We start from the raw sequence: 25,090 nt of genomic DNA, 5'->3' as shown, positions 1-25,090 counted from the left end.
AAAAATTTAGAAAAAGATTTTCTAGAACATGAACATTTTTGCGAAGTCAAATAAAATCCTCACAAATTTAAATAAATCAAACAGTGCTACTGCCTTAGTAAAATCCAATAAAAATCATTTTAAAAATACGAAAATGATTTCAAATTTATTTCTCTCCAATTTTCTGTTGTAGGGAATCATGTTACCCTATTTTCTGTATATTTTTATTTTGGAGAAAAATAATTTGAATAAAACTCAAATAACTCCAATATTGAAAAATAATTTCAATGGGACTTTGAATTTAATCCTTTGAAACTCCCAACTCATATTTCATTTGTTTTGAAGAAGTCATCTTATCTTCTCTCATGAAAATCATTGAGTTGCATAAAGTTTCAGAAATGGGAAATATTTTCAAATGAAATTCAAATATGTTCAACACCCCTTGTCATTTAAATAAATGGAAGAAGTCATGTCATCTTCTCTCCAGGGTTTTGTGGTGAAAAGAATTTGAATTCATGGAGAACATAAAAGCAAAATGAAAGTTTGGGAAAGTCCTTTTATTCCCTCTCATTTAACTTTCAAAAATTTCGAATTCCACTCAATTTCACTCAATCAATCAAACAATCAATCCAATCTATCTGTTTATTATAACATTCCAAAATTTAGAATTTTGGGATGTTACAGCCGAAGCCCTAGCGGCCTTTAAACATAGCATCCGTGATGAATGGCTCGCCCGACATCTCGGGCAGGAAAAGCCGAAGCCCATGGCAGCCCTTACGGCACTTATGACCCCCTTCTGTGCGGGCGAAGATAGTTGGTTAGCCCGTTGCAACAATAATGCAAGCGAACATGGCACTTCTGAAGCCAAGGATAGCAACGGCAAGCCCCGACGCAATATAAATAAGCGTCAAAACAATGGCAACAATGCCGATGACACGGCGGTCAATGCCGGATTCAGTGGCTCCAAGTTCGGTCAGCGGAAGAAGCCATACAATAAGAACTATTCGGGCTCATCCAGCCTGGACCGCATACTCGATTGTCCATGCCAGATCCATGGCACCCTAGAAAAACCAGCCAGCCACACCAACCGAGATTGTTGGGTTTTCAAACAGGCTGGCAAGTTAAATGCCGAGAATAAGGAGAAGGGGTCGCAAAGCGACGACGATGACAAGGAGCCTCGGCCACCGAACACAGGGGGACAGAAGAAGTTTCCCCCTCAGGTCAAAACGGTGAACATGATATACACTACCCACATCCGCAAGAAGGAACGCAAGCGCACACTCAGGGACGTCTATGCGATGGAGCCAGTCGCCCCAAAATTCAATCCATGGTCTTCCTGTCTGATCACCTTTGACCATAGAGACCATCCGACCATTATCCGTCATGGCGGGTCAGCCGCACTGGTCCTCGATCCAATCATCGTTGGATTCCACCTCACGCGAATGCTAATGGACGGAGGTAGCAGCCTGAACCTGCTTTATCAAGACACAGCGCGCAAAATGGGCATTAATCCCTCAAGGATCAAGCCCACCAAAACTACCTTTAAAGGAGTCATACCAGGTGTGGAGGCTCGCCGTACGGGCTCAATCACACTAGAGGTTGTCTTCGGATCTCCGGACAACTACCGAAGCGAAGAGTTGATCTTCGATATCGTCCCATTTCGCAGCGGCTATCATGCATTGCTGGGACGAACTGCATTCGCGCGCTTCAACGCGGTGCCACACTACGCTTATCTTAAGCTCAATATGCCCGGACCACGCGGCGTCATAACAGTCAACGGAAATACGGAACGCTCCCTCCATACAGAGGAGCACACAGATGCGTTAGCAGCAGAAGTACAGAGCGGCCTTCTCAAACAGAACCTTAATTCGTCGGCCGAACTCCCGGACACTGTCAAACGAGTCCAGACTACTCTGCAGCAGGACAGCGCAGCTCGTCAAGAGCTTGATTAGCAATTTGGCCTCCGTCCCAGTCCCAACAAAGTGGCGGCATTTGCTCCACGCGTACATAACTACGCACTCAAAATACCATGGGCATAGACGGAGGCATAACTAACTTGTGATCCACACTACGGCTTGACCGCCCCGGACACACACATTTTCAATTTTTCCTTTTTATCCTTTCAGGTTTCTTTTCTGCAGGCTTCTTCCGACGACCTGATCATTGGTCCTCTCGACAGGACGGATACACCAAGATGGCAAGAAGCACTGGCGTACAAAGGAATTTTTAGGTAGTCTCTTTAACAATCACTCTACCTGTTTTCAGGGCCCGCACGCAGCTCTTCCTTGGTAGTGGCATATTAAATAGCCCGGTTGCTTATTGCACCACCTATATGAATACGCTTTGATGTATTAATCAAACTATAATGGAAACAATTTGCGGCCCAACTTCCGCGGCACTAGCTTACTACTCCCTTTTTCTTTCTTCTTTGGTAATTTTCTCAAAGTTGCGCACGTACACTTTGGTACGCTTTAATCTGCCAGGGGCTTCATTGCGACCCATAATACGGCAACAAAAGTACGAACACTCTTTACAGTGCAGTTTGGCACCCCGAATTTAGCATTATATGCGTTGGCTCCGAATCATGTCTTTGGTCAATAGTTGGGTTGCCCGGCTCCTGTGCTTGCTACCTTACGTTCCGCTATATTGGCTAGGGTAGTAAAGGGAGAACTACTGCGATTGTGTCCTGGTTCATCCGGATGAGCACCTCAGTAGAGAAAGCCGAAAACTGACTGTCATGATGCGGTGAGAGCCGGTCAGCTCTTCAGAGGTTTCAAATCTTTAGCGATTTTTTCCGCATCATGCGAGGGATCGGTTCTTGCCCGATCAGGTGTTTACAGTACCCTAGTTCGGATACTAGGGGCTGCGCCTAAATTTTCATTGTCAAACTTCTATGGCTAAGTGAGGGTGATAAAGCCACATAGTCGGATTGCCTGGTTCGTTGCGCTAAACACCTCCTTCACGGACCAAGCACTTGGATAAAGAGTGTTTAGATTCCACCCGGAACACCCCCGTACTATCTACGTGGGGGCTGAAGCCGACGACTGGCCAACTCTAAGAACTTTATAAACACGGCCGCACAGGAGGTAAAATATCAAACAAACATTTATCTTACATAAATTAACTTGTTCCATAATACAGGGCAAGATAGTACAAATGTACTCATTCAAAGATTACATCTTTGGCGCACTGCACCGCCACAATGCGGGATCCCTCTAGGACATCGCTAAAATATCACTCCGACGTGCGGTGCTCCTTGCCCGCGGGCGATCCCTCGGTTGCGACCGTGATGGCATTCATCTTTGCCCATTGCATCTTGACACGGGCGAAGGCCATCCGCACACCTTCAATACAGACCGACCGCTTGATGGCGTCAAGCCGAGGGCAGGCATTCACCAGCCGCTTCATGAGCCCGAAGTAGCTGCTGGTTATAGCTTCGGCAGGCCACAGCCGGATTATTAAATCCTTTATGGCTAGTTCGGCCACCCTATGCAGCTCGACCAGTTGTTTTAGCTGGTCGCTAAAGGGCACCAGATGTTATGGCGCAAGGTATTGCGACCAGAACAACTTCTCCCTCCAGCTCCCCTCTTCGGCTCGAAAGAATTCCGCAGCGTCAGAAACACTGCACAGCAGATCCGCAAACGCCCCTGGAGAACCCCAAATCTGGGTCAGTAAGAGATATATCTTCTTCACATACTTGCTTTGCATAATAAAAGCCTTACCCGCGGCGATTTTCTTGGCCTGTTGGATCTCCTGGAGGGCGCTTTAGGCTTCGGCCCGGGCCTCTTGTGCGCTTTGGCGAGCCTTGGCGAGTTCGGTCTCCTTAGCTGAAACATCGCGTTCCAAGGACTCGCACTTCTTCACGGCATCCTGGAGTTCCTGCTGGACCTCATCAAGCCTGGCCTCGTGCTTCACACGAGCGGCTTGTTCCTTGGCAGCTTTCTCCTTGGCTTCGGCCAGTGCCTTCTTAAGGAGCTCGACCTTGGTCGCCGCTCCTATAAATATCATGGCACTTCGGTCAGCACACATCATTTATTCTTTCCGAATATACAGCAAGTCATTACATACCTTGCTTGTCTTCTAGCTGCTTCCTCGCTTGGCCGAGCTCCTCCTCGGCCCGCTCCAGTCTCTGCTTTAGTTCGGAGACTTCGGCAGTGTGTGAGGTCGCGGCCAGCAACGACGCCTACTTATTCATATAAGACATATTTAGTTAGTTTCCTTCGAAGATTACTTGACCCTCTGTCCGGCTTTTCTTTCTGAACAACGGACAGTGTCTCAGGGGCTACTGTCTATACCATGACTTTTTCTTTTGTGTCGCTTACCTCAAAGCCTGTCAGCAGACTAGTGCAGGCTTCGGCCAGTCAGCTCTTGACGGACCGAACCCTCTCAACCACCGTGCCCATAAGGATACGGTGTTCATCCACAATGGAAGCGCCTCGTAGCGCTTCCAGCAGATTATCCGGTGCCTCTGGTTGGACAGAGGTCACCGGTGGGATAGGCACACCTCCTTCTCTCGAGGGAGGCTGCTCGCCGGATTCCGGAACCATATTCGGCTAGGGGCCGAGCTGAACATGGCCCCCATCGCCAGTCTCCATGGGGATCTTCTCCCCCATGTGTCCGGCGGCCGACGTTTCGCCCTCTGGTGCCACCCTGACGGCCTCCTGAACCTCCCCCTGGCCCGGGAAGGTCCTTTGGGACAGCACCTTGTCGTCGTTCTTGGCCGTTGGAGAGTGAGCGGCCGGTAGTGTCTCACTGGCCATCGCCTTCGAATCCAACGGACCTCCTGATGCGGATTGCATGGAGCTGCCGTGGGCCAGACTGCAACAGCGTAATTAAACGTGTTAATACCATGAAGAGGAGAGGCCGGATACATGGACGTATACGCGTTTTTAGTACTTACGATGCGGTCAGGGGCTTGTTTCGGGGGCGTCGCTCTGGGCTGCTGTCGACATCCCATGCGGAGGCCGCGCTCTTCTTCCTTCCCCCTCTTGGGTGCCTCCGCCTCCAGATCTGTGGAGGCTGCGCTCTTCTTCCTTCCCCCATCAGGGGGAGAGCTGCTTTCTTCCTCCTCCTCGTCGTCTTCGGCGGCCGAGGAGTGAGTCTTGTCTTTGGACGACACGTCCAAAGCTCCCTTACGGCGGGGGCCACTCCGGACCCCCTTGGCCTTCTTCTCTGGCGCCTTGTAGGGCGCCGGAACCAGCATCTTTGCCAAGAGCGGGATGACTGGTTCCTCGGGCAGCGGAGTCGGACATCGAATTCGCTCCGCTTTCTCTGTCCATACCTGAAAAAATAAAATAGTAAAGTTTAGATATCCTGCTTGAACAAGCAAGTAGAGGATGCGCCTTGAGACGTGAAAGACTTACCGCACTGGCAGGATGGGCAAGATCGTGCCCGCGGTCCGAGTCTATGGCCGGAGGCGTCTCATTGCCCTTAAAGAGCAACTTCCAAGCATCTTCGTGAGTGGTTCCGAAGAGCCTTTCCAAGGTTTGGTGCTTCTCCAGATTGAATTCCCATAAAGGGCAGGTTCGGCTTTGGCATGGGAGGATCCGGCGAACCAACATCACCTGGATCACGTCGACGAGCTTGACGTTTTTATCCCCCATGCTTTGGATGCGCGTTTGCAGCGCTATCAGTTCGTCCGAGAAGGACCAATTTGGGCCCTTCTCTATCCAGGAGGTGGGCCGCATTGGAGCTCCGGACTTGAATTCGGAAGCCACAGCCCAGGTGGCGTCGTGGGGCTCTGTGATATAGAACCACAGTTTCTGCCACTCCTTGACGGTCTCCACAAACGTACCTTTGGGCCATGTGACATTGGGCATCTTGCTCACCATGGCACCTCTGCACTCCGCGTGTTGGCCATCCACCACCTTCGGCTTCATGTTGAAGATCTTGAGCCGGAGTCCGAAGTGGGGAGGAATGCGGAGGAAGGCCTCGCACACGACAATAAATGCCGAGATGTTGAGGAAGAAGTTTGGGGCTAGATCATGGAAATCTAGCCCGTAATAGAACATAAGTCCGCGGACGAAAGGGTGGAGAGGAAACCCTAACCCGCGGACGAAATGGGGGATGAATACCACCCTCTCACTGGGTTTTGGGGTGGGGACAATTTGCCCCTTGGCCAGAAGCCGGTGGGCGATCTCTTTTGCCAGATACCCGGCCTCCCGAAGCTCGGTGATGTCCTTCTCCTTGACGGAGGAGGTCATCCATTTGCCTTGCGCTCCCGATCTGGACATGGTTGAGTGCTTTCTTGAGGAGGAAAAGATGAGGACTTGGGCGCTGGAGCTCGAGAATGGAAGGGCAGAGAAAGAGAGAAGGCGTGGGTGAAGAAAGGGAATCCTTATCTCCTTATAAAGGCAGTGAATATCAAGCGCCTCCCCACTCACCTTAAAACTCGCTTATTCCCAAGGGCTGTGCAAACGGCATGGTTGGATTGCCCACGCCCGTATTGATGAGAATCCCGCAATAAGGGGACACGATCTCTGCTTTGACAAGACGTGCCGATGAAAACCGCGTCTCAAAACATGGAACGACAGATGAAAACGGTTCGAAATAATGACCGGGCAGACATGATGTCACCTTACGAAAAGTTGTCAGCGGATTGGACTTGCGAAATATTATACTCTCTGTGGTTGTGTGTGGTACTTGTGTTGTAGATCCGGACACGATCGTTGCGTCCGAAGACTATCTTGGAGTGTTCGGGAAAGCGAACCCGCCTTGCAATGCCGAAGACAATCTGCGCGCTAGAAACCTCGTCATTGAAGCCTAGTTCAGGGGCTACTGAGGGAGTCCTGTACTAAGGGGTCCTCGGGCGTCCGACCTGTTATGCATGGGCCGTACTGATGGGTCGTGAAGATACGAAGACCGAAGACTTTCTCCCGTGTCCGGATGGGACTCTCCTTGGCGTGGAAGGCAAGCTTGGCGACCAAATATGAAAATTCCTTTCTTTGTAACCGACCTCATGTAACCCTAGACCCCTCTGGTGTCTATATAAACCGGAGGGCTAGGTCCATAGAGGCCAATCATCATAATCATAGTCATACAGGCTAGACTTCTATGGTTTCAGCCATTACGATCTCGTGGTAGATCAACTCTTGTAATACTCATATTCATCAAGATCAATCAAGCAGGAAGTAGGGTATTACCTCCATAGAGAGGGCCCGAACCTGGGTAAAACATTGTGTCCCCTGTCTCATGTTACCATCAACCTTAGACGCACAGTTTGGGACCCCCTACCCGAGATCTGCCGGTTTTGACACCGACAATTGGGTTAATAGGTTGGTCCCAAAAATGAAATAAAATAGCATAAAAGGCATATATAGTATCCAAGATTGATAATATAATAGCATTAAAAAACAAATTATAGATATGTCGGAGACGTATCAACATCCCCAAGCTTAATTCCTGCTCGTACTCGAGTAGGTAAGTGATAAAAACATAATTTTTGATGTGAAATGCTACCTAACATGTGTATCATGCAATCTATTTTATGGTATGAATATTTAGGATATGAGTGATTCAAGGCAATTGTCTATAATTTGATATAAAGACATCAATACTCAGGCATACCAACAAACAATCATGCTTTTGTGTATAAAGAATGCTATCCCAACAAAATCATATAGCCTTGTCATGCTTAGTCTTCCTAACATAAAGTATTAATCATGAACTACCCCGATGACAAGCCGAGCAATTGGATCATACTTTTTAACGCGCTTCAGCATATTCAACCTCACGCAATACATGAGCGTGAGCCATGGAGATAGCACTATGAGTCGAATAGAATGCGGTGGTAGAGATTCATAAGGAGAAGTAAAAAAAGATATAGTCTCACATCGACGTGGCTAATCAACGGGCTATGGAGATGCCTATCAATTGATGTCAATACGAGGAGTAGGGATTGCCATGCAACGGATGCACTAAGAGCTATAAGTGTATGAAAGCTCAATGAAAACTTAGTGGGTGTGCATCCAACTTGCTTGCTCATGAAGACCTCAGGCATTTGAGGAAGCCCATCATCAGAATATACAAGCCAAGTTATACAACATTAAATTCCCATTAGTATATGAAAGTGACAACATAGGAGACTCTCTATATGAAAAACATGGTGCTACTCTGAAGCACAAGTGGAAAAGGATAGTAAGATTGCCCCTTCTCTCTTTTCCTCTCATTTTTTGTTGGGCTCTTTCTGGCCTCTTTTTTTCGTCCAGATACTCATCCCAACTTGTGGGGGAATCATAATCTCCATCATCCTTTCCTCACCGGGACAATGCTCTAATAATGATGATCATCACACATTTATTTACTTACAACTCAATAGCCAGAACTCTATATGTATGCCTCTGGCAGTGTACCAGGATGTGCAATAATGTTGAGCCACAAATACTATGTTAGCTATATGATCTTGCAAAGCATTATGACAATGAATATGTATGTCATGAAAATAGAACGGTGGAAGTTGCATGGCAATATATCTCGGAATGGCTGTGGAAATGCCGTAAAAGTTAGGTATGGTGGCAGTTTTGAGGAAGATATACGGAGGCTTATGTTTGATAGAGCATATCATATCTTGGGGTTTGGATGCACCCGCAAAGTTTGCACCGACTCTCGAGGTGAGAAAGGGCAATGCACGGTACCGAAGAGGCTAGCAAATTTTGGAAAGGTAAGAGTGTGAATAATTCATGGACTCACATTAGTCATAAAGAACTCACATACTTATTGTGAAAGCCTATTAGCCCTCGAGACAAGGTACTACTCACATGCCCCTAGGGGATAGATTGGTAGGAAAATACCATCGCTCGTCCCTGACCACCACTCATAAGGTAGACACTCAATAATAAATCATGCTCCAACTTCATCACATAACTAGAGGCTATACATGCATGCTTTGGGAATCACAAACCTTAACACCAATATTCTTACTAAACCATAATAATTCACTAGTACCCCAACATATTACCATCATAAATATCGCAAAACTATTGCAAGGAATCAAACTTATCATATTCAGTGATCTACATGAAAGTTTTTATTATATCCCTCTTGAATACCTATCCTTTATGGACTAGTATTATAACATGTGTAAATTGCCATTACTATTTATTAGACTCTCAAAATATTTAAGTGAACATGAGAGTGCAACTATTTCTTTAAAATATAACCACCACCGTGCTCTAAAATATATAAGTGAAGCACTAGGTCAACCGCCTAGCTCAAAAGATATAAGTGAAGCACATAGAGTATTCTAACAAATCACGAATAAATGTGTGTCCCTCTCAAAAGGTGTGTGTAGCAAACAATGATTGTGGCAAACTAAAAAGCAAACAAAGCAAAAAATACTATAATACAAGATGCTCCAAGCAAAACTCATATCATGTGACGAATAAAAATATAGCTCCAAGTAATATACCGATAGATTGTAGACGAAAGAGGGGATGCCATGTGGGGCATCCCCAAGCTTAGACGCTTGGTTCTTCCTTGAATATTACCTTGGGGTGCCTTGGGCATCCCCAAGATTAGGTTCTTGCCGCTCCTTATTCCTTCACCCATCGTGATCTCATGCAAAACTTGAAAACTTCAGCACGCAAAACTCAACAGAAACCTCGTGAGATCCGTTAGTATAATAAGCAAATCATAAACTTTAGGTACTGCTGTAAACCCATTCATATTTTAATCTTGCATAATAACTACTGTATTCTAACTTCTCCATGACTCATACCCCTGATATAATCCATAACATCATTAAAACAAGAAAAGTATGCAATAGAAAACAGAATCTGTCGTGGAATTGTCACGGCAGATGTCCTAGGTGTCAGGACTTAGTCGCGAGGCCAACGCATCTATGTGGTAGCTTGAGAGGGGTTGAGCGGAATCGAGAGACGCAACACAAGACAAGGATTTAGACAGCTTCGGGCCCCGGGAAACATCATCCGGTAACAACCCTACATGCTGTTTGAGGCTAGGTCTCATTATGATCACGGGAGAGTCGCCGGCTCGGCCGGCTCTTTGTGTCTAGCCCTAGAGATTGTTTCTTGTTACCTGTCCCTCTTGGGGAGCCCTGCCCCTCCTTATATAAGTTAGAGGGGCGGGTTACATGTGGAGTCCTAATAGGACTAGGACTAGTCTATCTTTTCTTACAAGTTGAATACAAGTCCGGGTCTTGCTTCCTCGTAAAGGAAATATTCCTCATGCCTTCCGTCTTAAGCCGGCCCATAATAACATGAGCCGGCCTACTGGGCCTTGGGCCCTTGTCATCTGTCTGACCCGTCGTCGGGGCCATCATTAAATCGCCAGGCTCATGAGTCGCCAATCCTCCGTTGGGTTACGATGAAGCGCCAAGTCCGGCCGGGTCATACTCCCGGCCGGGTCATACCGCGGGGTATATCCCCGACATTAGCCCCCAGTTTAATTTGGATTTATCCATGTTAAACTGATCCTGTATAATAAACACAAGAACAAACTTGATAGGTTGTGCTCCGGGTTAAATATTTTCCTGAACCGGCACCTGATCATCTTTAAGTCCTTGTCATTTCCTCCTGGATGCATACTCAAGATCTTATAGCAAATCTCTTTTAACAGATATGTCCAAACCTTGCTAATGCAAAAAATCCAGGCACTTCTTCTAAAAAATCCGGGTCAATAGGCCAGCTTCATAACCAATTTGCTCACATTGGCTCTTGTAGAGAAATATTATAAGAAATAATCCATTTGAGTCGGTTTCCAAAACTCCGGCTTAATAAACATCTTAGACTCAGGATTCATCTGGTGATCCGCCAGTTTGACGATGTAGAGGCTGGCTAGTTATAATTGCCAAAATTACTGTCTTGTAAATATTGATAACACCGGGTCATAACTGTTGCCGACGCCGGGTCATTATTATTGGTGACACCAGGTCATGCTTGTTGCAAACACCGGGTCAATCTGGTCTGCTCCAAACTGAGAATTTGAAGATTTTTTCTCCCTTATATGCATATCACCTGTAGCCCCCAAGTCTTAAGAGGAGAACATAGTGATAACTTAAGACTTGCTTCAATATAAGTGTTGCAACCTTGAAGAAAACCGGGTTATTCATCTCAATCATTAGTCATAAACTGAATATTCCACATAACCAATGTAGCCCCCAAGGGCCGGGTCATTATATAATAATGAGCAGGGACTTTGTAAATATGGTCATGTAAACTTGACTAGCAACGTGTACCCCCCAAAGGCCGGGTCAGTAAGATATTACCGTGCTGGGACTTTGTATATGATTCATTGATAATAACAGCATATGATGTAATCTCCACCATGGGGCTTGAACCCACGTCCACAAGGTTAAGAGCTTTGTACTCTATCAACTGAGTAGTGGATCTTTCAATATAACAGATTAAGGCTTGTGTACCTTGAATTTTCGACAGGAGCAATTGGTAGCTCCCAAGTGCCGGCTCATTACAATGTGATGAGTCGGGTCTTCAATAAGTTGAGCAAAAATGACTTTGCATTAGCCCCCAAGTGCCATGGTATATGCTGGCAGTAACATGGGACTTGCCTATTTGATGTAACCACAACTTGAATAATATAGCCCCCAAGTGCCGGGTCGTAAGCCTGCAGCAACTCGGGACTATTCCCTCCATTGTAAAATAAATCATATACCTTGATAAAATAATAGCCATTGCGCCAAAGCAACTTTCAATACCTCATCTATTGATAAGTAAACCCGGAGTTTAAATACCCGGCGGCTCTTGGCCGATGGCAATTTAATACGCCTCCATTGTAAGCCGGAATTTTTATAACCCGGCGGCTTATAGCCTTTGAGAAAATCAAGAATTGATAACCCTTTTGAGACACCAATTTCAATCTTTGATGATGGGCTTGAACTTAATCATTTATGTAAATCATAGCTCTGTAAATCCTGCACAGAGTTTAAACAACATATGCCCTGGCGACTTAACGTCAAAAGCCAGGGCGGGTAACCACCCAAATGTAGTCTTATCCTGCACACAAGTAGATCACAAGATCCCTTGGCGGTTTACCGCAGGGAGGGTCACAATATCTCACATATAACCACTGTGATATTGAATTTGTACTGCCGGTTTACATGACCTGTGCAGTGAGGGTGATAACCCAATCTTTAGAAGCCAACGCTTCCAAATAGATGATGATTATCATAAGCTGGCGATTTATCATTGAAAATCAAGCCGGGTTAAATAGAAACCACTCATATACACTTTAGATATGATCAAAAGAACTTCAAATAAAATCCAAAAAATTGTTTGCAAAAAGAGACTTCAAAAATTTTGAGGCTTCTGATTCGAATACGATCAAAAAACCGTCCCAAAGGGGTTAAGCTAAGATTCGAATACGATCATATAGCCCCCAGTGGCTTTGGCATTGCCGATCAAGAGGGTACCGACAGCTATGTTCTCTTTGGTTCGAATACGACCTATGTTTGAACAGGAATCCCCCAAATGACCTTGAGAGTTGTTTAACGACGCTGATTCGAATACGATCCACGTCGGTTCCCAAAGGGGGTTGAGCCATGATTCAAATATGATCAAGAAGCTCCCCAGTGAGCTCGGCAGTGTGCCAATCAAGAGGGTACCGACAGCTATGTTCTCTTTGGTTCGAATACGACCTATGTTTGAACAGGAGGCCCCCAAGTGACCATAATAAGATAAGCCGTAAAGCGGGATACCCATGTTTGAACCGTGCATCATGGCAGCAAGCCCTTTTTGGCACCCTTTAATCTTTCGGAGAACTCGAACTTGCGAGAGATTAATTCTTTTTAAACCGGAACCTTAAACCGGATTTGAAAGTTTAAAACTTTGTGAGAGGTAAATTTACCTTGAGCCGGATTTTGAACCGGATTTGAGAGCTTCAAAGCTTTATGGTAAATAAATTTTCCTTGAACTGGATTGTGGTAAACAAAACAGACTATAATGATCTGAACAAACACTATACTTCCGTAACTCCAAAAAATCTAAAAATTAGTAAAAAATGGGCAATTTGTATATCAATCATTTAAAAAATAGGATTTTATCACATTCGAGTGAATTATAATAATTCCAGTACTGGGAGCAAAAGTTTTCGTTTTTTCACAGAATCAAGTCAACTATCAACCGAATCATCCCAAAGGCTTTACTTAGCACAAACACTAATTAAAACATAAGAACACAAACATAAAAGTATCAATAATTGTTTCAACACTCAAAACAGAAAAAAAAGCTATTGTGTTGTCTGCCAACAGGCTCTTCCTTTATAGGTATTAAGATAGGCTTTTGAGATTTCAATGATGCTCACATGAAAGACAAGAATTGAAGCACAAAGAGAGCATCATAAAACATGTGACAAACAAATTTAAGTCTAACATACTTCCTATGCACAGGCATTTTATAAGCAAACAAATTATCGAGACAAGAAATGTCTAGCATATGCAAGGAAGAATAATAAAACATTGACAATCTCAAGATAACGAGAGGTAATCTAGTAACATGAAAATTTCTATAACCATATTTGCCTCTCTCATAATAATTACATGTAGGATCATAATCAAACTCAATAATATAACTATCATGTAAAACATTCTCTTTATAATCCATATGCATGCAAATCTTATAATATTCCAAGATAATGGGATTAACATCGACTAAGGTCATGACATCTCCAAACCCACTTTTATAAAAAATCTCATAAGATTTAAGGTTCTCCAAATATGTGGGATTCGTTTTACCTAAAGTTGAAACTCTTCCAAACCCACTTTTAATATTATTGCAAACATTATTATCAATAACATATTCATCATGAGGCTTAAATAAATTTTCAAGATCATAAGAAGCATTTTCATCCCAATCATGATCATTGCAATAAGTAGTGGACATAACAAACTTATCATCCCCAAGCTTGTAGCTTTGCATATCATTAGCACAATTGACATTAATAGAATTTATAATAGCATCATTGCAAACATGCTTTTCATTCAAGGAGCTATCAAGTGTGGATGCTATAGCAATAATTTCATTTTTAACATAAGGAACTATAACAAGTTCATCTCCATAACCATCATTAATATTGGCATTGTGGCCATAAGAATAGCAAGCATCACGTTCATCAAGAGGGGATATTTCAATCGAAAATCAACGGGATCATGATTATCTATAGATTCCTACATATCATTATTTTCTTCCAAAGCAGCAACCATTCCCTCAATAAATTCATTAACATAGGCATTAAGAGCATAGTTTTCATAGCAATATTTAAGTATGGAAAAAAATTCGGATTTGCAGAGAGTAGCATCATACTTTTCAATCAAAGAAGCAACTTCATAAGCACCCTTAAAAGCAACAAATTCTTCAATTTGTTCGATATCATAGTAACTATAAACACCCTTGGCATAAGAAAATAAGATTTCATTATCATTAATTTCACATAGGTAGGGAAGGTGCTTTTTAGAGTTCTTAGAGCAACAAGGAAAATCATAAATTTCACATAGATTGCAAGCAAATCATAACAAACAATTTATTTGATTCCATAAGAGTCTCCCATTTTGAGACAAACCGTGATGCAGAAAATAAGCATGCTCATCTAATGATTTTACCTCAACTAAACTAGTTGGGGTTTCGGTACGAGCACAAATGGATCGAAGATGATCTAAGTAGAAAACTTTAAGTGGGTCCATAGTTCTCTTTAATTTTTGCTTTTACTTTCTGTTCTTGAGTCATGAAATGAAGAGAATAAAATCAAGCAAGCGAACAAACTACCAAAGTAAAATATTTTTGTGTTTTTGATTTTTATGAGAAGTGGAGGGAGATGAAAAAGAGAGGCAAAGGTAAAAAAATTACAACACGTAGATGATAGTTTTTGTGTAGGTACTTGATAGGAATTTAATGATATGTCCCCGTCAACAACGACAGAAATTCTTCCTGCTACTTGTAAACCGAGTTGGGATTTCCCCGAAGAGGAGGGGAGATGCAATATAGTAGAGATAAGTATTTCGCTCACAGAGAACCAAGGTTATCGAACCAATAGGAGAACCAAGTGATATGTCCATTTTGCATCATGCTTTTATATCGATATTTATTGCATTATGAGCTGTTATTACACATAGGTCACAATACTTATGCCTATTCTGTCTTATTTTACAAGGTTTACATAAAGAGGGAGAATGCCGGCAGCTGGAATTCTGGGCTGGAAAAGGAGCAAATATTAGAGACCTATTCTGCACAACTCCAAAAGTCCTGAAACTCCACGGAAGTTATTTTTGGAAATAATAAGAAACACTGAGCGAAGAAAATACCAGAGGGGACCCACACCCTGGGCACGAGGGTGGGGGGCGCGCCCTACCCCCTAGGCGCGCCCCCTGCCTCGTGGGCCCCCTGGTGGCCCTCCGGTGCCCATCTTCTGCTATATGAAGTCTTTCGTCCGAAGAAAAATCATAAGTAAGCTTTCGGGACGAGACTCCGCCGCCACGAGACAGAACCTTGGCGGAACCAATCTAGGGCTCCGGCAGAGCTGTTCTACCGGGGACACTTCCCTCCGGGAGGGGGAAATCAACGCCATAGTCATCACCAACGCTCTTCTCATCGGGAGGGGGCCAATCTCCATCAACATCTTCACCAGCACCATCTCCTCTCAAACCCTAGTTCATCTCTTGTATCCAATTCTTGTCTCTAAGTCTGAGATTGGTACCTGTAGGTTGCTAGTAGTGTTGATTACTCCTTGTAGTTGATGCTAGTTGGTTTATTTGGTGGAAGATCATATGTTCAGATCCCATATGCATATTAATACTCCTCTGATTATGAACATGAATATGCTTTGTGAGTAGTTACGTTTGTTCCTGAGGACATGGGAGAAGTCTTGCTATTAGTAGTCATGTGAATTTGGTATTCGTTCGATATTTTGATGAGATGTATGTTGTCTCTCCTCTAGTGGTGTTATGTGAACGTCGACTACATGACACTTCACCATTGTTTGGGCCTAAAGGAAGGCATTGGGAAGTAATAAGTATATGAGTGGTTGCTAGAGTGATAGAAGCTTAAACCCTAGTTTATGTGTTGCTTCGTAAGGGGCTGATTTGGATCCGTATGTTTCATGCTATGGTTAGGTTTACCTTAATACTTCTTTTGTAGTTGCGGATGCTTGCAATAGGAGTTAATCATAAGTGGGATGCTTGTCCAAGTAAGGACAGCACCCAAGCACCGGTCCACCCACATATCAAAGTATCAAAGTACCGAACGCGAATCATATGAACGTGATGAAAACTAGCTTGACGATAATTCCCATGTGTCCTCGGGAGCGCTTTTCCCTATATAAGAGTTTGCCCAGGCTTGTCCTTTGCTACAAAAAGGATTGGGCCACCTTGCTGCACTTTATTTACTTTTGTTACTTCTTGCTCGTTACAAATTATCTTATCACAAAACCATCTGTTACCTATTATTTCAGTGCTTGCAGAGAATACCTTGCTGAAAACCGCTTATCATTTCCTTCTGCTCCTCGTTGGGTTCGACACTCTTACTTATCGAAAGGACTACGATAGATCCCCTATACTTGTGGGTCATCAAGACTCTTTTCTGGCGCCATTGCCGGGAAGTGAAGCGCCTTTGGTAGGTGGAATTTGGTAAGGAAAATTTTATATAGTGTGCTGAAATTTACTGTCACTTGTTGCTATGGAAAGTAATCCTCTGAGGGGCTTGTTCGGGGTATCTTCACCCCGACCAGTAGAGCAAAGAGTTGCTCCTCAACCTACTGAACCTAGTGAAAATGAAAATGTCTACTTTGACATTCCTTCGGGTATGATAGAGAAACTGCTAGCTAATCCTTTTGCAGGAGATGGAACATTGCATCCAGATTTACACCTAATCTATGTGGATGAAGTTTGTGGATTATTTAAGCTTGCAGGTATGCCCGATGATGTTATCAAGAAGAAGGTATTCCCTTTATCTTTGAAGGGAGATGCATTGACATGGTACAGGCTATGTGATGATATGGGATCGTGGGACTATAAGCAATTGAAATTGGAATTTCATCAGAATTTTTATCCTATGCATCTTGTTCATCGTGATCGTAATTATATATATAATTTTTGGCCTCGCAAAGGAGAAAGCATCGCTCAAGCTTCGTGGGAGGCTTAAGTCAATGTTATATTCATCCCGCAATCATGAGCTCTCAAGAGAAATGATCATTCAAAAAAATTATGCTCGGCTTTCTGACAACAATCACACCATGCTCGATACTTCTTGTACTGGTTCTTTTATGATGAAGACTATTGAATTCAAATGGGATTTATTGGAAAGAATTAAATGCAACTCTGAGGATTGGGACCTCAACGAAGGTAAGGAGTCAGGTATAACACCTAAGTTTGATTGTGTTAAATCTTGTATGGATACCAATGTTTTCCGTAAATTTAGCACTAAATATGGGCTTGACTCTGAGATAGTAGCTTCTTTTTGTGAATCTTTTGCTGCTCACGTTGATCTCCCTAAGGAGAAGTGGTTTAAATACAATCCTCCCACAGAAGTAGAAGTAGTTGCACCTATTAAAGTTGAAGAAAAGACTATCACTTATAATGATCCTATTGTTCCTGCTGCTTATGTTGAGAAACCGCCTTTACCTGTTAGAATAAAGGATCATGCTAAAGCGTCAACTGTGGTTCGTAAAAGCAATATTAGAACCTATACACCTCCTGAGCAAGTTAAAGTTGAACCTAATATTGCTATTGTTAAAGATCTCTTGGCTGATAATATTGATGGGCATGTTATTTATTTCTGTGATGAAACTGCTAGAATTGCTAAACCTTGTGCTAAAGATAAACATAGACCTGTGGTAGGCATGCCTGTTATTTCTGTTAAAATAGGAGATCATTGTTATCATGGCTTATGTGACATGGGTGCTAGTGCTAGTGCAATACTTATTGACTTATACAAAGAAATTATGCATGATATTGCACCCGCTGAGTTAGAAGAAATTGATGTTACCATTAAGCTTGCCAATAGAGATACTATATCACCAGTTGGAATTGTTAGAGATGTTGAAGTCTTGTGTGGGAAAACTAAATATCCTACTGATTTTCTTGTTCTTGGTTCCCCACAAGATAGCTTTTGTCCCATTATATTTGGTAGACCCTTCTTAAACACTGTTAATGCTAAGATAGACTGCGAAAAGGATGTTGTTACTATTGATTTAGGTGATATGTCTCATGAGTTTAACTTTTCTAAATTTCATAGACAACACTGTGAAGAGGAATTGCCTAGTAAAGATGAAATTATTGGTCTTGCTTCTATTGCCGTACCTCCTAGTGACCCTTTAGAACAATATTTGCTAGACCATGAAAATGATATGTTTATGAATGAAAGAAGGGAAATAGATTAAGTGTTGTTTAAACAGGGACATATTTTGAAACACAACTTGCCTATTGAAATCCTAGGGGATGCTCCTCCACCCAAGGGTGATCCCATGTTCGAGCTTAAACAATTGCCTGATACTCTTAAATATGCTTATCTTGATGAAAAGAAGATATATCATGTTATTATTAGTGCTAACCTTTCAGAGAAGGAGGAAGAAAAATTATTGAAAACTCTGAAGAAGCAATGTGCTGCTATTGGACATACTCTTGATGATCTTAAGGGCATTAGTCCCACTCTATGTCAACACAAAATAAATTTGGAGAAAGACGTCAAACCAGTTATTGATCATCAACGACGGCTGAATCCTAAGATGAAAGAAGTAGTAAGAAAGGAAATACTAAAGCTCCTTGAGGCAGATATAATTTATCCCGTTGCTGATAGTCAGTGGGTAAGTCCTATCCATTGTGTCCCTAAGAAGGGAGGTATTACTGTCGTTCCTAATGATAAAGATGAATTGATTCTGCAAAGAATTATTACAGGTTATAGGATGGTAATTGATTTTCTCAAATTAAATAAAGCTACTAAAAAGATCATTACCCCTTACCTTTTATTGATCAAATGCTAGAAAGATTATCCAAACTTACACATTTTTGCTTTCTAGATGGTTATTCTAGTTTCTCTCAAATACTTGTGTCAGCTGATGATCAAGCTAAGACCACATTTACTTGCCCTTTTGGTACTTTTGCTTATAGATGTATGCCTTTTGGTTTATGTAATGCACCTGCTACCTTTCAAAGATGCATGATGGCTATATTCTCTGACTTTTGTGAAAAGATTTGTGAGGTTTTCATGGACGATTTCTCCGTTTATGGATCTTCTTTTGATTATTGCTTGAGCAACCTTGATCGAGTTTTGCAGAGATGTGAAGAAAATAACCTTGTCTTGAATTGGGAGAAGTGCCACTTTATGGTTAATGAAGGCATTGTCTTGGGGCATAAAATTTCTGAAAGAGGTATTGAAGTTGATAAAGCTAAAGTTCATGCAATTGAAAAGATGCCATGTGCCAAGGACATCAAAGGTATAAGAAGTTTCCTTGGTCATGTCGGTTTTTATAGGAGGTTCATTAAGGACTTCTCAAAAATTTCTCGGCCTCTGACTAATCTATTACAAAAAGATATACCATTTTTCTTTGACGATGATTGTGTAGAAGCATTTGAAATACTTAAGAAAGCACTGATTTCTGCACCTATTGTTCAGCCACCTGATTGGAATTTACCCTTTCAAATTATGTGTGATGCTAGTGATTATGCTGTAGGTGCTGTTCTAGGGCAAAGAGTTGATAAGAAATTAAATGTTATTCAATATGCTAGTAAAACCCTAGACAGTGCTAAGAGAAATTATGCTACTACTGAAAAAGAATTCTTAGCAATTGTATTTTCTTGTGATAAGTTCAGACCTTATATTGTTGATTCTAAAGTAACTATTCACACAGATCATGCTGCTATTAAATATCTTATGGAAAAGAAAGATGCTAAACCTAGACTTATTAGATGGGTTCTGTTGCTACAAGAATTTGATTTGCATATTATTGATAGAAAGGGAGCTAAGAACCCCGTTGCAGACAACTTGTCTAGGTTAGAGAATGTTCTTGATGACCCACTACCTATTGACGATAGCTTTCCTGATGAACAATTAAATGTCATAAATGCTTCTCGAACTACCCATGGTATGCGGATTATGCTAATTACATTGTTGCTAAATTTATACCACCTACTTTCACATACCAGCAAAAGGAAAAAAAATCTATGATTTGAGACATTACTTTTGGGATGACCCACATCTTTATAAAGAAGGAGTAGATGGTGTCATTAGACATTGTGTACCTGAGCATGAACAGGAATAGATCCTACGCAAGTGTCACTCTGAGGCTTATGGAGGACACCACGCTGGAGATAGAACTGCACATAAGGTATTGCAATCCGGTTTTTATTGGCCTACTCTCTTCAAGGATGCCCGTAAGTTTGTCTTATCTTGTGATGAATGTCAAAGAATTGATAATATTAGTAGACGTTAGGAAATGCCTATGAATTATTCACTTGTTATTGAACCATTTGATGTTTGGGGCTTTGATTATATGGGACTGTTTCCTGCCTCTAATGGATATACACATATTTTAGTTGCTGTTGATTACGTTACTAAGTGGGTAGAAGCTATTCCAACTAGTAGTGCTGATCATAACACTTCTATTAAGATGCTTAAAGAAATTATTTTTCCGAGGTTTGGAGTCCCTAGATATTTAATGACTGATGGTGGTTCACATTTTATTCATGGTGCTTTCCGTAAAATGCTTGCCAAGTATGATGTTAATCATAGAATTGCATCCCCTTATCACCCATAGTCTAGTGGTCAAGTAGAATTGAGTAACAGAGAGCTCAAATTAATTTTGCAAAAGACTGTTAATAGATCTAGAAAGAATTGGTCCAAGAAACTTGATGATGCATTATGGGCCTATATAACTGCATATAAAAATCCTATGGGTATGTCTCCGTATAAAATGGTTTATGGAAAAGCATGTCACTTACCTCTCGAACTAGAACATAAGGCATATTGGGCCATTAAAGAGCTCAACTATGATTTCAAACTTGCCGGTGAGAAGAGGTTTTTTTACATTAGCTCACTTAACGAATGGAGAACCCAAGCCTATGAGAATGCCAAGTTGTTTAAAGAAAAAGTTAAAAGATGGCATGAGAAAAGAATACAAAAGCGTGAGTTTAATGTAGGTGATTATGTATTATTATACAACTCTCGTTAATGATTTTTTGCAGGAAAACTTCTCTCTAAATGGGAAGGTCCTTACGTTATCGAGGAGGTCTATCATTTCGGTGCCATAAAATCAACAACTTCGAAGGCACAAATCCGAAGGTGGTGAACGGTCAAAGAATCAAACATTATATCTCAGGTAATCCTATAAATGTTGAAACCAATGTTATTGAAACCGTAACCCCGGAGGGATACATAAGGGACACTTTCTAGAACGTTTCAGACTCCGAAAAGGAATAGGTATGTGGTACGGTAAGAAAACCAACTCCAAAACAGTTCTAATGGCAAATTTTCTCTGTTTTGGAATATTTAGAAAAATAGAAAAATAAGAAGCAGTCCGGGAAGGACACGAGGCCTCCACGAGGGTGGAGGGCGCGCCCTACCCCCCTGGGCGCGCCCCCTACCTCGTGGGCACCTCGTGCGCTCTTCGGACTCCGTTTTCTTGCATGATACATATAATCTCCCGAAGGTTTTGACCACCGTACCACGCAATTATCCTCTGTTCTTGTTTCTAGCTGTTTTCTGTCAGGGTTGTCAAGGCCAGGCATCATGTCGTCCCCTTCCTCCAACAATGGTGACAATGATGCTTGGCTAATGAAGATAGAGCTAAAGAGGGAAGAACCCACGGAGATCAATAAGGAAGAAGGGATCAAGAAGGCCACAGAGGACCAAGCTCCGGCATCAGAAGACATCCTTCAACTTGATCACAATCTTCTTACCCCAACTGAGATCGAAGCTTTTAAGATGATTGAGTTAGCTCGTATACAAAACAAGTATCTCACGCATGAAAATATTTTGTTGAAGGAGCATATCGTCGCACTCGAGGGCATTATCTGCAAGTTGGAGGATCTCTTGCGCTCGATGTGCGACTACCTATCGACAACTCCACCATCCTCTTCACCGGCAAAGGAGATCTAATCACATGGGTATGGGCACTCCCCTTGGCAATTGCCAAGCTTGGGGGAGGTGCCCCGGTATCGTATCACCATCACACTCCTATCTTTACCGTTTTTCTTAGTTCTATCCTTTTAGTAATATCTTGATCTAGTAGAATAAAGTTTTGGTATGATCTAGTTTTGAGTTTTGCTTTATGATCCCTTTATGTAATCGAGTCCGTGAGCTATATAATAAAGATTAGTGTTGAGTCAAGGGCTTGATTATTTTGCTTTGATCTTGAGTGAATAAAAGAAAAAGAAAAAATAAATAGAAACAAAGAGATCATATTGATCTTATGGAGAGTAATGTCTTCACATATAAAGAGTATGATGATTAAAAGTTGTTGAGAGTTGACAAACATAGTTTTGGTCATCGTTGCAATTAATAGGAAGTAATAAAGAAAGAGAGGTTTCACATATAAATATACTATCTTGGACATCTTTTATGATTGTGAGCACTCATTAAAATATGACATGCTAAAGAGTTGATGTTGAACAAGGAAGACAACGTAATGGGTTATGTTTTCTTATATCTGAGATAAAGTATACTGTCATGGATCATCCAACATGTTGAGCTTGCCTTTCCCCCTCATGCTAGCCAAATTCTTTGCACCAAGTAGAGATACTACTTGTGCTTCCAAATACCCTTAAACCCAGTTTTGCCATAAGAGTCCACCATATGTACCTATGGATTGAGTAAAATCCTTCAAGTAAGTTGTCATCGGTGCAAGCAATTAAAATTGCTCTCTAAATATGTATGACTTATTAGTGTGGGAGAAAATAAGCTTTATACGATCTTGTGATGTGGAAGAAATAAAAGCGACGGACTGCATAATAAAGGTCCACATCACAAGTGGCAATATAAAGTGACGTTCTTTCGCATTAAGATTTTGTGCATCCAACCCTGAAAGCGCATGACAACCTCTGCTTCCCTCTGCGAAGGGCCTATCTTTTACTTTTATCTCTTACCCTTATGCAAGAGTCATGGTGATTTTCACATTTCCTTTTTACATTTTATCCTTTGGCAAGCTCAGTGTGTTGGAAAGATCCTGATATATATATCTAATTGGATGTAAGTTAGCATGAGCTATTATTGTTGACATTACCCTTGAGGTAAAAGGTTGGGAGGCGAAACTATAAGCCCCTATCTTCCTCTGTGTCTGATTAATACTCCGTAACCATAAGTATTGCGTGAGTGTTAGCAATTGTGAAAGACTAAATGATAGTTGAGTATGTGGGCTTGCTGAAAAGCTCTGACATAGACTCTTTCTGATGTTATGATAAATTGCAATTGCTTCAATGACTGAGATTATAGTTTGTTGGTTCTCAATGAAGTTTCTGATTCATACTTGACATTGTGAATAGAATATTACTTGAGCATAAGAAATCATATGACAATATCCATATATGTTGCTGCTATAAGAATGATCATGATGCCCTCATGTCCGTATTTTCTTTTATCGACACCTCTACCTCTAAACATGTGGACATATTTATCGTTATCGGCTTCCGCTTGAGGACAAGCGAGGTCTAAGCTTGGGGGAGTTGATACGTCCATTTTGCATCATGCTTTTATATCGATATTTATTGCATTATGGGCTGCTATTACACATTATGTCACAATACTTATGCATATTCTCTCTTATTTTACAAGGTTTACATAAAGAGGGAGAATGCCGGCAGCTGGAATTCTGGGCTGGAAAAGGAGAAAATATTAGAGACCTATTCTGCACAACTCCAAAAGTCCTGAAACTCCATGGAAGTTATTTTTGGAAATAATAAAATACTGAGCAAAGAAAATACCAGAGGGGACCCACACCCTGGGCACGAGGGTGGGGGCGCGCCCTACCCCCTGGGCGCGCCCCCCTGCCTCGTGGGCCCCCTGGTGGCCCTCCGGTGCCCATCTTCTGCTATATGAAGTATTTCGTCCAAAGAAAAATCATAAGCAAGCTTTCGGGATGAGACTCCGCCGCCACGAGGCGGAACCTTGGCGGAACCAATCCAGGGCTCCGACAGAGCTGTTCTGCCGGGGGCACTTCCCTCCGGGAAGGGGAAATCATCGCCATCGTCATCACCAACACTCCTTTCATCGGGAGGGGGCCAATCTCCATCAACATCTTCACCAGCACCATCTCCTTTCAAAACCTAGTTCATCTCTTGTATCCAATTCTTGTCTCTAAGTCTGAGATTGGTACCTGTAGGTTGCTAGTAGTGTTGATTACTCCTTGTAGTTGATGATATTTGGTTTATTTGGTGAAAGATCATATGTTCAGATCCTATATGCATATTAATACTCCTCTAATTATGAACATCAATATGCTTTGTGAGTAGTTACGTTTGTTCCTGAGGACATGGGAGAAGTCTTGCTATTAGTAGTCATGTGAATTTGGTATTCGTTCGATATTTTGATGAGATGTATGTTGTCTCTCCTCTAGTGGTGTTATGTGAATGTCAATTACATGACACTTCACCATTGTTTGGGCCTAGAGGAAGGCATTGGGAAGTAATAAGTAGATGATGGGTTGCTAGAGTGACAGAAGCTTAAACCCTAGTTTATGCGTTGCTTCGTAAGGGGCTGATTTGGATCCATATGTTTCATGCTATGGTTAGGTTTACCTTAATACTTATTTTGTAGTTGTCGATGCTTGCAATAGGAGTTAATCATAAGTAGGATGCTTGTCCAAGTAAGGACAACACCCAAGCACCGGTCCACCCACATATCAAATTATCGAAGTACCGAAGGCGAATCATATGAATGTGATGAAAACTAGCTTGACGATAATTCTCATGTGTCCTCGGGAGCGCTTTTCTCTATATAAGAGTTTGTCCAGGCTTGTCCTTTTCTACAAAAAGGATTGGGCCACCTTGCTGCACTTTATTTACTTTTGTTACTTGTTGCTTGTTACAAATTATGTTATCATAAAACTATCTGTTACCTATAATTTCAGTGCTTGCAGAGAATACCTTGCTGAAAACCGCTTATCATTTCCTTCTACTCCTTGTTGGGTTCGACACTCTTACTTATCGAAAGGACTACGATAG

Source organism: Triticum aestivum, chromosome 1D (assembly GCF_018294505.1).
Source record: "Triticum aestivum cultivar Chinese Spring chromosome 1D, IWGSC CS RefSeq v2.1, whole genome shotgun sequence".
NCBI classification, from domain to species: domain Eukaryota; kingdom Viridiplantae; phylum Streptophyta; class Magnoliopsida; order Poales; family Poaceae; genus Triticum; species Triticum aestivum.
Note: the sequence above shows the minus strand (reverse complement) of the source record.